At 42.4% G+C, this 16,550-nt stretch overlaps 1 protein-coding gene across 3 annotated transcripts in view; it reads left to right on the top strand.

Moving 5' to 3' along the window:
• Nucleotides 1-16,550, top strand: part of LRRC4C (leucine rich repeat containing 4C) — a 707,813-nt gene that overhangs the window by 564,489 nt on the left and 126,774 nt on the right. The gene's annotated exons all lie outside the window — the stretch shown is intronic.

The following is a 16,550-nucleotide window of genomic DNA, read 5'->3' as shown; positions in this document are numbered from 1 at the left end:
TTAAGTTGCTTGGCAGTCCGGGCAGCTGGAGGCACAGATGTTTAGCCATTGGATAGCGAAGGGGCCTCATTTACATGTCATTATCCAACCTGACACTGCATATCAACCCTATGTATTAATGAAAAAAAAAAAAAAGATCGTGAACCCAGCAGATGAAGGATGGCTTCTGACTCCTGGTGGATGGAGGGAGGAAGGAAGTGTGAGGATGGGGGAGGAAGTGGTGGAGTGAGGTGGCTACACTCTCCCCAGTCTCTTTTGCTAACACATGTTCAAATGTGGTCCAGTGCGCCTGGATCCTTGCCAGGGCTAAGGATGAGGGAAGGAAGGACCCATTTCTCTTCAACCCCACCTCCTCCTAACTCACCACTTCTTTGGATCACCGAGAGGCTGAGCCCAGATTGTGGATGGCTTGGGCAGTTGGCTTGTGTTTGGCCAGAAAACCTTCCCAACATCACCGGGACAGGGCTCTTGAGAAAAAGGCAGGGATTGAGTATCCTGTGCAGTAATTAGGCAAAGGAGCTAAAGAAAAAGCCTGTGTGTTGCATCCTAGTGCTTCTCCTGTGACAGGTTTTTTTTTTTTTGCGGGGGGCGGGGGAGAGGGCAAGAAAGCAACATTAGAAGAGGTGGGGAATGCAGGGGAGCCCGAGGGCCTGTAGGATCTCCCCTCTTTCTGTCTCCTTCCTGTCTGTCATCTCTAACAGAACTCTTCCTCTTCACCCTTCTTGATGCCGCTCTGGGGCCTTCCATCAGAATCATAGACTCATATAACTTTAGAGCCAGAAGACTCCTCGGAGATCTCATGCCAATAAAAGAAGGAAACCGAGGCCTCTCCGGAGAAGCTATAACTCTTTGGTTAATGGCCAAACCCTATGGGACGGGTGCCTCCCGCAGGCCTCAGAACAGCTCACAAATCCAGTTTGGAATCCAAGCTGGACAGGGATCAGCCACACCGAGGGCTGCTCCTTCTGTCCCCACAGCTGCCATTTTTGTCAAAGAGGGTCAAGGGAAGTATCTGCCTTGAGAGCTCCAGCTGAACTCCTGCCAGGATGAGGTTCATGTATATCCGTTTTGAGTCTTTTTTTTTTTTTTTTCTTAATGGCTGAACTCAGATAACTCCTGCTTTAATGTTATTTAAAAAAATGAGATGATCCCTGTCAACAATGCAGGCAGATCCCGAGATAAAAGGCAGTATTCTCTGGGGTCCCTGCTTGGTGTTGGGCACTTTTAATCCAGTGAGTGGTGGTCCCTGGGGAGTCATTCAGGAACCCTGGAGTTAGATTTATACTCGAGAGGTGATAATAGGAACCAGAAACACCCTGCTAAAAGCATCCCAGCCTGTCCTTCCACTCACATCAGCACTTCTTATCCTTTTCATAACTCCTTAACGAAACCAGCCTACAGCTGGGCACTGCTCTAATTTATTTTCCTGGTCGCATGCTTCCTGTAGGGACATAGATCAGGCAATACATTCACCAACCCAAGAAGATAATCATGTAAGGTTTTTCTCCCTCCCCCCTAAGATCTCTTCTAGGCTTTGCATATCTTATGTATCCCTGCTTGCAGTTTTTTGGTTGTTTGTTGGTTTATCTGTTTTATTTGCTTGTTTGCTCTGTTTTTTTACATGACCTCAGTTCCTTGGCCACTGTGATCATAGTTGGATTCAAGTGCCTGCTCAATTGCAATTTAGCATGATTGAGAAAGGGGGTGGGGGGAGAGAGAGAAAGTGAACTTTGACTTTTTTACTGCGTAGTTCAGCTCTGGGTTTCACAGGAGAAGCCTGGCCTGGCCTCTGCCAATCAGAAGAGGGTTTTTTTGTTTTGTTTTGTTTTTCCTTTCCTTTCCTTTATTTTTCCTTTTTTTCTTTTTGACATACAAATTTCTTCACTGCTAAGCCAGTGAGACCTTTAGGTGCATTACTCTCCTCCACATTGTCACCCCTCCCCCCCAAGTTCACACACAAGTGCAAGTGCAAGCTTTTTTGAATGAGAGGAGGAAGGGGTTGAGGGAGGAGGGGGAGAGAAATGGAGGGGGGAATGAGTGCTTTAAACATTGCAGGCTGCAATGTTTCCTCCCACCCACCTCCACTCCCCTGGGCTCCTCATATCTGGAGAGGATGGAGCATCCAAGGACAGCATTTTTCATCTGGTGAATGAATAACTCATTTCCCCCGTGCCACAGCGAGGGACACATTACCCAGTTTGGGATCGAGCTCCTTTGGTTTGGCAGGCAGACTTGGCTCTGAGTTTTAGGCAACTTGTTCATCCATGGATGGAAGGAGGATGGCCACAGGAAACCTGGAAACTTACCTCCTGAGCTTCTTTCAGAGCTCAGCTTGGTACCCGCTGAATAAAGTCTCTGAGTTGGTAGCTGTGTACCGGGATCCTGCTGAGGTCCAGGGGCCCAGAAACTGCTGGGTTTTGCAAGTTTTGAAGTTCCCTTTTTCCATGAGCTCCCTCCTCTAGTTAATAGCTGTGGGCTTTGGATCACACCTTTCATTTCCCTGGCCCTCTGTTTTCTCATCTGTGGGATGGGGTTGATGATATCAACAAATTCGAATTCAGCTCAAGTTGAATGATGTGGTGGTGAATTAAGAGTACCATAATGTTATGCAAAACCCTGAGCGTAATAGGCCCTCTTTAGAGGGCCGTTTTGTTATGGTTGTTCTGGGATTAATTTGGATTAACTTTCTGGGCATGCATGCAGGCTGGCCAGACACTCCACCAGGTCTAGTGGCTACACTTGAGAGGGAGGGAATGTGCGACTGGCCTTGCAGTGATTGCCAGATTCTCCCTTTGAGTTCTTAACAGGACAGACCGGCTGCAAGAATCATTTCAGAGTGAAAAGCTGCATCAAGCTGGGAACTGGAAATCAAGATTTTTCTCCTTAAAACGTAGAAAACATAAGTCTCAGCAGAGATAATACTTAAATGAGATTTTCAAGGGGAAATAAGGATTCTGACTGTGTTGCTATTATTTTGGTCTCAAAGTTGCATGTGACAGATTTTGCATAGCCAACGGACAATTTTAGCTGCATCTTACATCGTCTGGACATGAGCTGCCCAAAATAAATGCAGATTTCTAGGCAGTACTATAATTGAATTGAGATGGCATAAAATTCCATTCCTAATATTAACGCCTCCAAACTCACAATTTGGATTTACCGCCAGCCTTCCCGGTTGCAATGAATTCTGGGTTAGTTAAACATCTTCTTAGTTAAACTTTGTGATCTGAAAAAGACCTGATAGTTTTTAGAATCAAGGCTTCACGTAGACACAAGTGTCATATGGTTTGCATGTGCAAATCTCCAGACACCAACTCAATAATGCTTTTCTGAGGCAGCCCATCCTGGTCTTCATTCATCCTTTCATTCTCTACACAGCAGCTCTGTGCTTTGTCCTTTTCCTCAATATGCCCCAGAGACCTGCTGCCTCTTGAGGGAAAAAGGGTCGTACTGTTTTAGTTGCTTTATTCTTGGTGGCCTATCTGTAGGCTATGGCCATGTAGTCAGGTTGAAGAGTTGCTTCTTTTCAATTCTAAAGTCTGTGTTCATTTTGGAGAGGAATCTTAAAGTTAACCATCTTCACTGATCTTAAGGGACATCATCTACAGACACCCTTACCATTTGATAAATTTTACCTTTTAGTGTGCTCCAAAAATGTGGCTGAGAGAGACTTGGACCTTGGCCCCCTAAGTGAGTTCGAATACACATCTTTCCACTGGATCAGGTGTATTATATTCACCATTAAACCTCTCTGAGCCTGAATGCTTATCTGTAAGAGAGGAGGGGTTGTAAAGAAGCACATGAATGAAATCAGGTTATATATGCCAGGCACGGCAGGCATTTAATAAGTGTACATTTCAGTTGGGTATTTCTTGATTTTAGTCCAGGGAATGCACAATTTGTAAAAAACAAAAACAAGCAAAGAAACAAAAAAAAGACAAAACACACACACACACACACACACACACACACACACACACACAAAACAAGTAATGCCTTGTTTGACAGAAGTTGTTAATCTATAACCATGTTGGCATGGAGGAGTCACAAAGGAGAAATACATAGAGGAGGTTATAGTTGGAGGAATGCAAACAGATGCTACCCTTTTGGTAAGTTGCTACACTTTTAAACACATTTGGGAATGCTCTAGTGAATGGCCTTCCCCCAGGAAACATGGAAATATATTTGTGAATTGTGGGAAACATACTCGGTGTCCAAGTCAATGCCATTAGATTGTCAAGTATTGTATTTCAGAGTATAACATAAAAGGCCATCCATGGTTAGTCCATGGTGTTTGGAAGACTCTCCAAGGGGATCAAGGACCTGTTGCACCTTCTTCAAAGTGCCTGCTCTGGAGAAGGGACAATTCCATAGTTGAAACTTGGTTGGGCAGGTCTCATGGCTAAGACAGTGTGCTCGTCATACTCCTCAAGGGCAAGGATTTCATTTCTGCTCTGCTATGCCCTCAGCTCCTCAGAGACATGTTTGAGAAATACTGTGCCTGCGGTCACTATTCCCTGATTAATTGAGCTCACTTTAAGTGACATTTCTTCTAAAAGATTCAAATGCATGTATATACTCATGCAACTTATAGGAGTTTAAGGAGAAACATCAATGAGTATATTGACACTGTGTGTGTGTGTGTGTGTGTGTGTGTGTGTGTGTGTACACAAATAAGACATTGTACACATGGTTTCCTTATGTTGGGAAAGCTGAGGCTTGAATGTTAGGTGATGCAATGTATATTTATTATTTTTATTTTTGATGCTGTCAGTAATGCATTATATAAGTCATCTCACCTCTATTAGGTTGGTTTTATATTTTTTTATTAAATAAAAGTAAAATATAAGATTTGTTCAAACACTCAGACTTTAGGACCTGAATTCACTTAGGAATTCATGATTCATAGGAATTAAAAAACATACAATTTTTTTTATCTCTCGATACTAGTTTTTTAACTGTGGAGGAGAACAGCACAGTATTCTGAGAGAAAGGCAGAATTGGCGTTGTAATGACTGATATACAGAGTAAAAGGTGAAAGAAATCTTTCCCACATGTGTCAAACACAAGGCCCGCGGGCCAAATCCGTCCCGCCAGGCCTTGCAATGTGGCCCGCACCGCGCTGTCATCACTGCACTCCGCTGCGTTTCCATCACAATGACAGTTTATGGCTGTTCAGTAAACCATTCGGCCCGCGATTTAGGCTGGATTTTAGATTTTGGCCCCTTCTCTGATTGAGTTCGACACCCCTACGGCTAGAGGGTTGTTTGTAGAAGAAATACAGTGAGGTTTGGAATAGACCAACAGTGGATTCCATCTTTGTTTGCCACCTGTGAGCTGGGGGGTCCTAAGTGGGCCAGTGAACCTTGCTATCTATGCTTTAGTTTCCTCAACCATAAAACTGGAGATCATTGTTCTTGACATCGGGGGAGTATTCATGTATGTAAGTGTTTGACACATGATCAGTACACAGTAAATGCTAGCTCACCTTTCATTGAAACTTTTGATTACTTTCCACTGAAATGGGAACATTTAACTGAAAGTCCATGAATGTTTTATAGTACATCACAGTAGCTGAGTATATGAATGGAAATCTGTTGCCGATTCTGCTATCGAAGTTGGTAATACTACTTTTGATAATGTTTTCCAATGTGGAAATCGGATTTATAACAAAGTCATAAAAAGATGAAAAACATATATAAGATTCATAAATTTGTATTTCAGCATTGTCATAAGCTGATGGCAGCTCTCTGGGCTTATGAAAGTTTTCAACTCTTACGGAGGTTATGGGTATAATTTCACAACAGCGAAAGTTACTAAGATCTATTAAGCGCTTAGTATATTGAAAATATATAACATATTGTTTTCTCCTTAATTCTCACTTAGAGAACTGAAAAATCAAAGTGGCTCAATAAGGTTTTGAGGCAACTAAGTGGTGGAACAGGAAGTAGAAACTACATTTCTTCTGACTTTAGACATTAGATCAGAATCAGACTTGTGGACCTAAGTCTAACACATAAGCATGATAGCTCACTGTTGTCAGCATGCATTTTTTAATTGAGAGGAAGAAGACCTCCCTCCCCCGTTTCCTGAAATGAAGGTTTTTCGCATATACCTCTGACAGTCTTCAGTAAGAGCAAATGTGCCCATAAGTGAGATAGGGACAACTTCTCCGAAAGATGGGACAAATTTTCCTCAGTCAATATAAGTAACAGAAAATTTTTGCAAAATGCTGTGAGGTCATCTGGAAGCGCAGAATTGTCTGAGAAATATGGTCAATGCTAATAATAAATTTGAAGTTCAGTTCCAATATCCTACAAACCCAACAGGTTTGATCTCAGTCCTCGTCACGTTTGATCTCTCTGTGGCACTTAGTAGTATCCCTGCTTCTGGCTTTCTGAAACTCCCCCAGGGCTCCAGGGGCTGCTTGCTTTGGCTTCCTGATTCATTTGGCTTCATTCTCCTCCTGCTCTCTCCTTAAATGTCCACTTTGAATCCATTCTAGTCCTAGTATTTCTGTATCCTTGAGAGATGTCAACTGGACTTGTTTTATGAGATGGCACTCAGAATCTTGGCCTCAGCCAAGTATATGCTGATGGCTCCTAAATCTCCATCAAGACCCCACTTTCTTACCTTGTCTGTAGGCCTTGCAAACGTAACAAGTGGAACAGAGGGGAGGCTGTATAGTTTCAGATTCAATGATGCTGCTGTCTCTTTAAGCTCCCTCATATCCGACCACTCATCGGATCCATGTACTATCTTAAGCACAGCTTTTTTTTTTTATCTCTCAGTTCAGATTCTACCATTACTGTTCCAGATATCTTTTTCACTTTCTTGTCTTTCAGTTGATGTCAACTGTCAACTTTTCTTCATTGTAGTCCATTATTGATTCTTCCCTCAAAAGGATTATCCAAAGAAATAATGCTAAAAAAAAAAAAAATCCCCTTCTCTGTATTCTATAAATATACTTATAGAATAAAATCCAGATTCTTCACTTGATAATACCGTCTGGCCAACCTATTCATGTCATTTCTTGTCTGCCTGTCATTCTGAATGTTTTATTCCTCTGGAGATATCTCAGGCTACATTTGGCCCCAAATTTGTGAGAATTTCTGTATTTACTATGACATACTCTATATATGTCAAAGTTTATTGCAACTTTTCTGGGAATGTCTACCAGGTCCCCCGGTCCACTGTCATCTGTACACCAGTGTTTTATTCATCCATGTGTGATATCTCTTATCAATGCTATAACATATCTACTTATTTTTCCAAAACCCATTAGGTTGTGACTTATTTGAAGATATGTTCCTCATCTTCTCATCTTCCTCACTTAACATTGCTTACAAGAATTTTTCAATATATTTTGGTAGAGCCAATACATGAGTGGGATGGATGCACATCTTACTGGTGAAGGTTCCTTCAATTCTGTTTATGGTGTGGGCCATTCTTGTTCCAATATTTTCATTAATGCGATCACCGCTTATAATTGTTCCTCTAGGGACCTATGTTTCAAAACTATGTTGCCTAATAAATACATTGCAATTTGCTCCTCCATGTTGTCTAATTGAAAATACATACCTGCCAATCATCATTCTTGAAATGCACTGGATGAACATTGTTAATGTGAGTTGATATAAATGGAGCTGAAAGAAAAGATGTTTTAATCACTGTATGTGATTGTGTGGGAAAATACACTGCTTTTTAGTTGGCTTTTTGAAATATAGATAACAGTTCTGTAAATACATTTTTGTGCTAATTGGATTCGCTAATGGTTTTACAATGCACACTCCTCAGTGGCATTGTTCAAAGAATATTGTTCACAGAAATGAAGGTGCCTCTTGAAGTTGGTTGCGCAAGCTGCCCAGTATCTAAAGTGGGTCTTCCTATTTACAGATGACTATTGGAAAAAGACTGTGGGTTTTAAATGTGGGTAGTGCCCAAATATGGAATCACACCACTGGAAAATGAAAATTATCTCCTTAGTAAAAGTGTCTGCCTTTAACCACTGGGTGAGCTGCAGTCACTTTTCACAGTTTGCACACAGCTGGCTTTATGAGGCCAGCTTTACATTTTCGGGAGGTGTTCCACTTTCATGCTTCATGCTTCCTCCGTCCTCTCCTAAGTAATAGCAGAAGACACTGGATTCGATGAAAGGAAGTGCTAAATGGTAAGGTGCATTAAGTATGGTTTATTTTTACTCTTCAGTCTTTGACTATAGATGCCTCGACTCGATTGCATTGGAAGTCTGTTTTTGTAATGAAGGTTTTCTTCTACTTCTAGATGGTTTCTTTCCAGTTTAGCAATTGCTATGATTATCCTAATAATAGTATTAGTAAAGCAAGGAACATTTACAGTGCTTTTTAAACGGAGCTATCCTTTTAAATCTTCTCAACATGTTGGTCTTGGAACATCCAAGGCAGCATTCCCCTTGTGGTAAAGCATCAGAAGGTGCGCAGGGAACATTGACTTCCAAGAGCTGGTGCCCAGTGTCTTCTCTGGTTCTTGACAAAGTGTGAACTGCATAGATGATGCTGTTTTCTTGGCATGACTCCATTTGTCTCCTCCCATTGATTTTAACCAGGTCACTGTATAGGATGTAGGAGAATTTAGCCATGCGATTATATTTCTTTTATCTGTTGCTCAGATAGCTACCTACAATGGGGGGCTGGGTTTCATAGATTGAAAAAGAATAAGTTCCTTTTTCTTACAATGACTAAGGCTGTCCTATACAGTAATTATTCAAATCAATGGTTATTGTAAAGGTGGCCTGGAACAAGTTGATTGATTTATGGTGCTTTAATAGCTAGCCTATTGTTTGTAGAGCTGATCTTTTTGTTTATTTATTTATTTTTGAGCCTCAGAAATACTGTACTAAAAAAAATATTCTCAGGTCAGGTACATGTTTTCTTGTTTTCTTTCAACCAAGGAAGGACTTCATAACGATGCTGGGAAGTTCAAAAAATAAAATATGGGATTTTTGAGAAAGGTGCATGACATTTGAAAGTGTAAAGATATGCCTCTCTTGAATGGCTTACAGTTGAATCTGAGCCAGATTCAACTCAGAATGTGCTGATTTTTACAACCTTAGGAGAGAGAGAAGAGAAAAGAGGAGAAGAGAGGAGATGGGAGGAAAGAGAAGGGGAGGGGAGGGAAGAGATGATTGATTTCTGTGTGCTTGGCTCTTCTAATCTGGGAAGAAAGAATACTCACCACTTAGAGGATGTGTAGTGAGAGTCACCTTGGTAGTGACGAGAGCCTGAGTGTGGGTGAACCAATTTAAATGCTCTATGGGGAGTGATCCAGGGGACTCTGATGTCTTCTAACTGAAAAGGCAGAAAGTCAGAAGTCACCCTAAAAGAGTTAACATCCACTCAGTGGTGTTCAGGCAGACAAGAATGGAACTGTGAATGCCTTCTCTATATTGTTTGAATGTTGCCATGGCAATTGTTTCCAGCAGAAGTTGCATGTTTTTCCAATTCCCCAAAGCAGCCAGCAGCTTTTTCCTCTCCTTCTCACCCTCCCTCCCATCATCCCCACCTCCCTCAGTCCTTGGTTCTCATCTCCTCATCCTTTTCCTCCTCCTGTTGTTTCTTTTGCTTTTGCTTTCTCAACGTGTTTCCCATTAACAACAAAAATAGTCCAACTTCACTAGGTCGCTTTTAGGCAGAGAGTGAGTCAGACATATAGCCTTCCATCTATCGGGGTTTCTTACTCCCTTGTCTGTTTATGTATTAAAGACCTCATTAGAGGGAAGCTGTGGATGAGCAGGGTTGGGGCTTTCCCCTGTTGGTAGGACACAGAACATATTATAATGGTTGGTGTTGTGGCGATATGTTAATTGGATCGCCCCAGGCAAGTGCAGAGCAGCAGTCTCTGACAATTAGGAAGAACAATGGTTTTACTATGAAGGAGGCCACTCTCTTCAACCAGTGGAAGGATTAGCATGCATCTCAGGTCTCTGGAAGTTTCCTGTAGACCCTGAGAGAGATCTGTGGGTGGAAATGCCTCCTGTCTCTTTAAGGCAGCTGCCCCCCCCTCTCCCCCCCCTCATTGAGCTGATTTTACCACCAGAGAAGGAGAAGTGAGGGGACAGGGAGAGATGGATCTGGTTGAGTGGGCAGTGGGGGACCCTGTGGCAGATCAGGGCCACGGGATATACTGCAGGCTGGTAGGGAGAAGCCTTTGCCGGCTTGGTGCACGTGGCCAGTGAATTGTGAAATGGGCCTCATTAGAGCCGTTCACATCCAGGCATGTGCCAAAGTGCTTTGCCGGCACAGCGCCATCACTTCAGGTCCAACCCTGCTGCTGTTGGCTGCGGCCAAGAAGGGACAGAGGCTCTGTCTGTGTTAAAGCTCCAGTCCCATCGCGCTCTGTCTACTGTTCATTGTGAGGCGCCCCTGGGCCTTTCAGTCCAGCCCAGAATGAGGCACAGCACATCTCCTAGGTGTTTGGACAGAGGAGATAGCAGGGATTTGGGGCATCACTGGTCAATTGGAGGCAGCCGATGGGTATGGAACACCCAGAGGTCCCTTCTCTTTTTGCCAGGGCTGGCAACAAGGCTGTCTTAGGTTTCCCTGCCAATATGCCCAGATACTTACCTGAAGGAGGGGAGGAGTGTTCAGAGCCAAAGAAGCCCTCAGAGACCTTTGTGTTGTTAGATACAGAGGAACACTTTGTGTGTGTTTTTCTCAGATTCATATTCTAGTGATGTTAAAATCAAATTCTATTCCCTACAATGGAGCCCCAACAGGATGAATGTTAGTCACCTTACGCTGAGTACTGTGGGTCAGGCGCTTGGAATGATGCCCATCCAGTGGTTTCACAGTTTGATGCTATGATAACACAGAGCCGAGCCCTGTCACTGCTTCATATGTGGCTCTGGGCAACTTTTGTTACTCCTTTGAACCTCAACTGTCTTACCTGCAACATGGGGATAAATACATTATAGGGCTGTGGTGAGTTATAATGGAAGCTATGCTTGCATGTGGAGAACACTCAGACTGTTATTTGTAAAACATATAAGATGCATTTTCATACAACAGTATTATGAAGTAATCACTAGGCATGTGCCTCGGGCAGAATGAAGTTAAAAATAATGTAAGGCAGATTTTTTAATGGAAGGGGGGAAAAGAGCATTAGAAGATAGGTTTCTGAGTTTTAAGTGGTAAAGGTCCTGATATTTTTGGTGGATCTCCACCATTTAAAAAGAAGAATAGAGAGGTTCATTGGAATAAGCTTCTATGGCATTTGTGCCAGATACATGATTTTCATCCATTCGTAGCAGAGTTTTCCTGTGGGATTCATCTCTCAGGCACGGTATCAATTGTGACGCCTTAGGTTGGAAACAAGGGAACAAAATCTAACTAGATTCAGCAAAAATAAAATAAAATAAAATAAAATAAAATAAAATAAGATAAGATAAAAATAAAATAAAAATTACTGCCACATACAATTGAAAAATCACATGGTTATGAAATTCAAGTGTGATTTGATCCAAATGTGAATGATGTCAAAGGGACTTCTGCTCTAGCTTCTGTACTTCTCTTGGCTTTCTCCTGCTCCATGGCATGGGGCATTTCCATCTTCAGACTATTATTTTGCATCCCCTCACCCACCCACTAAAGAAAGGTTCTCACCTTGTCCCACTATTCCCAGAAAGCATCCTGAGAGCTAAACTAACTGGACTAGCTTAGGTCATATGCCCACTCATGGACCAGGCACTGGCTTTAAGGGAATGGAGTTGATGTTCAAATGCATCAGAATTCAGTGGCTATTGAGAGAGTAGAGGGATATGGTGCTAGAGAGATAATCTTATATAATAAAAGGGTAATATGCAAATTGACCCTAATGGTAAAACTACCAGAATGACCATTGAGGCACACTGACCACTTCTTGGTCCCTTTCCCTGGCTGGCAGGCTCTGATCGCCTAATGGCAAATAGGGAACTAGGGATGGGTGGCAGGGGATGTAGGTGGCAGCAGGCCTTGGCCCCCACCCCGCCGGTCCCCCCCACACACAGAGGTGACCGGAGATGGGGGCAGTGCCAGCGAGTAGGCAGGAATAGCCAACTCTCTGACCTTTCTCCAGGCTGTCAGGCTCTGATGGCCTGATGTCAAATGGGAAACCGGGGGTGTGAGGCTGTGGGGATCAGGGCCAGCTCTGGGCAGACAGGGAAGATAGCTCTGATCACAGGCCAGGCCTAGGGAGCATTCCCACACACTAATTTCATGCACCAGGCCTCTAGTCACTAATAAATGCCATAAGTCTAATAATGGTGGAAAGTGGAAAGGATAAGTTATGTTTTGCACTATAACTTGCTGGAAGGGTTAATTTGTATTTTTCTGTAATGCTCCGTTGCATTTAGGTATTGAAGTTTTAATAACCATCCAAGGAGTCTTGTTCTTCCAGCAGATCATCTGGCTATAGCTATCAATTTTTCAAAGGAACAACTTGAGCCATATTCATGCTATTTTTGCATTGCTCCTCTCATCTCCTAGGAACGGGTTCTTGTTTTTGAAAGAGAATTTATAGGCATTTCTGGAAGTAAGGACACGGAAACAAAAACAAAACAATCCTCTTCACTCAATACAAGTCCACTGGTAGAAGTTCTTTAAGCTATCTGGCACAGCCACGCGGCTGGCCATCTGCACAGCTATGGCTGTGCTTCCAAGTTTGATTTCATCTAATCTGTCACTGCAGAAAATTCAGCAGAGTCCATCCTTGAACTCTCCATTCTGCCTTCCTAGGGAGAGTGGTCCAGGGAATATGTAATGATGCTGTTTGCTTTTTCATAGACAAAGTGGAGGGAATGCTTATCTGGGTTTTGGATACAAATACTTATTAAGTAGACCTATTCAAAGGACATGACTGCTCACCAAGTTCAAGGACTTGGAATTATCTATTTTGCAGTCTTTACACGGTGTGTACCATATTGTATTGAGTATAGACTTTTTATTCACACTTACATAGTTATGTGGTCCCAATCGATTCTCAAACCACGTTCAAGTGCTTTTCATAAAATCTCTTGTAAAGAAAACTACGGGTGGAATAGGTTGTACCGGGAAAGGTAAAGCAATGAAGAAGAATGCCCTTTTTAACCACCTGGATTATGGTGGGAACTGTAGTGGGTTATTTTACAATACATATCTTATCTCATTATGCCCTCACAAACGCTACAATAAGAATATGAAAAATCAATAATAGGTGATATTTATTGAGTGACTACTGCACATAGAGACTATCCTAAATGCTTTATCTTTGTAATGATGCTGTTTTCACAAAACAATGGTCATTTAAAACACACACACACACACACACACACACACACACACACACACATACACAAAAAACAAAACATGAGGAAAGGGAAGCTTAGATATGTTTGATGACTTACCCGTGTCACTGAGCTAATAAATGATGAAACTCAACTTTGAACTGGCCCACCCTGTGGTTTTTATCCTGTGCTGTGCTACTTTCTCACATGAGACTACTTTAAAAATACTAATAAATACAAACCCTTAAATTTGTTTTTCTAACTATAAATCAATCAAAATCACCAAAGACCTGCCATGCTTTCCTTTAACCTCACTTGTTTTTAAGTTTTTCTTGCCTTTCCTGCTCTTTTCCCAGGCTTCTCTGTAATTTCCAGCCTCTAGTTGGGCCCAGTGCAGCTCCCAGCTGTAACTCTGGATATTTAAAAGTGAAGCTTGTCAGCGCCATTTATTTTAAATGTAACCATTGGAGATCACCCAGAGTGCTTGGGGAGGCCTTGTTTGTCACAGGTTAGGGAGAGCAAAGAAACATTTCGCATCCCGCTGGTTTCCTGGCAACTGAACTTTCAAAACATCTACAGATATTAGCCGTGGGCAGGCCTTCTTTCTCAAGATGTAATGATTCCAGTAGTCACATGCGCAACTGCCCAACTGCCCACATATTTCTTGTCTCAGAAGTAGCCTCCTCCATGCACAGAAAGCAGGCGTTGGGCCTTTTTCTCCTCAGCTCCTCAGACTCTTCCCTCTTCCCTATGAGAATGGGGTGTGGGAGAGGAAGAAGGGCTACAGCTCTGCTGCCTTTCCCAAGAAGCTACTAAACATAATTGCTGTTCTCAGCTCATCCGGGCATTGGGCCAGATAGGAGGTAATGCCTCAAATCAATTTCCTTATTTCTTCAGCATACCACCCTTTCTTTTACTTAGGAGACATGCATTGCAGGGATGGGAAAAGCAGTAAAAACATGCTAAAGTTGTGGAATCTGTGAAAGCCAACCCTTGCTCACATATGTGCACATGTACTTCTCCTTCCATTCATCCCCATCGCCAGTTCTTTATTCTTTTGGAGACATTACCTCTGTGCCAGCCAACCCTCACTGGGAGGGAGAATACTGGACCCCACTCCAGGCCTCTACCTCTCAGCTCTTCCTCTTCTCTCAATCCTAGTTGGCATTAGTTGGCTGCGCTATACTGTTTTCCATTTCCTGCCTCCTGCTTTGCATGGGTCATTGTTATGTTTGCATGGTGTTTGATTCTTCACTTATGGGGAAGGCTCCCCTTGACTCACAGGTCTGTGTGCTCTCCTCCATGCCTCACATACAGAGGATGCTTTGCCTGTGCTTTATAATTGAAATTGTGATGTTTTGCTTTTCAAACTTCAAACTGCTGATCTCATTTATTTTTCTTTCAAGCAGTGTTTGTTTTTAACTAGATTTTTATAATTATTGTTAATAGATGGCCTCATAGAGTCTACTAGGGGCAAGGCAACTTCCTCCATTGAGGTATCCACCTAGCAGTGTACCATCTTTGAAATAAAAAAGAACTCTCCTTTGCTGAGTTTCCTACGGGGTCCCTTTAGAGACCTGCTACTCGAAGAGCAGGGGTTCAGTGCTCCAGGTTCCCTGTGGTTGTTTGCTTACGGAGGATGTGGCCCTTCCTAGTCAAAGCAATGTGCTTCTGCGGGTAAAGGCTTGGTTGCTTCAGAGGGCTATCTCCCCTGCCTCCTATAGTGCTGCATAGATGTCCTGGGATTTCCCAAGCTACACATGCTCATGTGTGCAAGGGTTTCTTTTTTCCAACCCCCTGGTCTGTGAAAGTTATAAGGATTATAATGGAGTGATTACTCTTAATGTTTTAAATCTCCTGCCCCTGTTTGCATATTATTCTAACATGTAGCATTGGTTCCTGCAGCTAACCCACAGAATGGGCAGGTGTCCTGATGAAGTTTGCAATCATAAATAGAGGAAACAAAGCAAAATGTTTCTCACAAGATTAAATTTTTATTATTTAAAAAAATTGAGCTTTAAAAATTAAGCTTTCTTTTTGTTAGGGTTAAACATGCTTTTTATAAAGGCAAATAATTAGGATGCTATATGGTATTTTAAAGAATTTTAAATATATATAAATTTTTCCTGCCAAGTAATTACATCCAGGGGGGAGCACAGAAAGTTTACAGTTGTCAGTACTTGAAACACAGAATTTATTCTTGTATTATTTATTAATTACTAGAGGCCTGGTATGCGAATTAGTGCATGAGTGGAGTCCCTCAGCCTGGTGGTGATCAGGGCTGTCTCACCTCGACCCCATATTGACTGATCAGGGCCGGCTGTGGGGATGGACCACGGGAAGTTAGCCAGCAGCAGGAGGTTGGCTATGGGAGTGCACTGACCACCCCGGGACAGCTCTTGCATTGAGTGTCTGCACCCTGTTGGTCAGTGCTTATTAGAAATGTACCCTCCCCCTGGAACCTGCTGTGACTTTCCACACAAGATAGCTCTCTGGCTGTTTCTCAGAAGTACCTATCCACACTCGTTTGGTCGACCGTTCACTTAGGCTTTTATAAACTAATACTATATATATATAGTATTAGTTTCCATATGAATAACTATAAACTTACTTTCCCTCACACACACATATACATTTATACATATATAAATATACAAGTGCCCACTTTCCCTGTCCCTGCAGTATATATGCATATACAAGTCTATGACAGCTGTGTCAATCATTATTTTCAACAGTGTAATAGTCAAGAACCCAGCCATAAGATGTAAACTTTAGAGCCATGAACAGACCTTGAGCTGGTGGTTGTGAGACAATAGAAAATATTGTCTCTATGGCTTTCCCAGCAGCAGACTGGTGATGGCCCTTTTCCCTGCTGAATGTCAATGTCAGAGGTAACCTTGCCATGCTGGTCGCTGGCTGCAGAACTCAAGCAAGTCCTCTCCCCTCTCTCAGCCTTCTGTAGCTGTGACATGAAAAGTTTGTTTTGGAAGCTCTGCTGAGATCCTTTTTGCTCTCTCTTTCTAAACTGTAAGACATTTTATGGAATTATACACAGGTAACAATACTATATGTGTCAGCGAGAATAGAAGTTGGTTTTTCTTGTTCCCCATCACAAATATTCTGGGTGACTTATTTCCTTTTCTTCCATCTTCTCACCCTCCTCTGTCTCCTTTTTCTTCACGCTTGTCAAATTTATTTCTTTCCTCTCCCATCTTTATCTGACCAAGTCCTTCTTCACATTAGAGTTGCACATGTGTGTGTGTGTTTGTGTGTA

Source organism: Pipistrellus kuhlii, unplaced genomic scaffold (assembly GCF_014108245.1).
Source record: "Pipistrellus kuhlii isolate mPipKuh1 unplaced genomic scaffold, mPipKuh1.p scaffold_m20_p_9, whole genome shotgun sequence".
Lineage (NCBI taxonomy): Eukaryota > Metazoa > Chordata > Mammalia > Chiroptera > Vespertilionidae > Pipistrellus > Pipistrellus kuhlii.
This window is presented reverse-complemented; position numbering and strand designations above follow the sequence as displayed.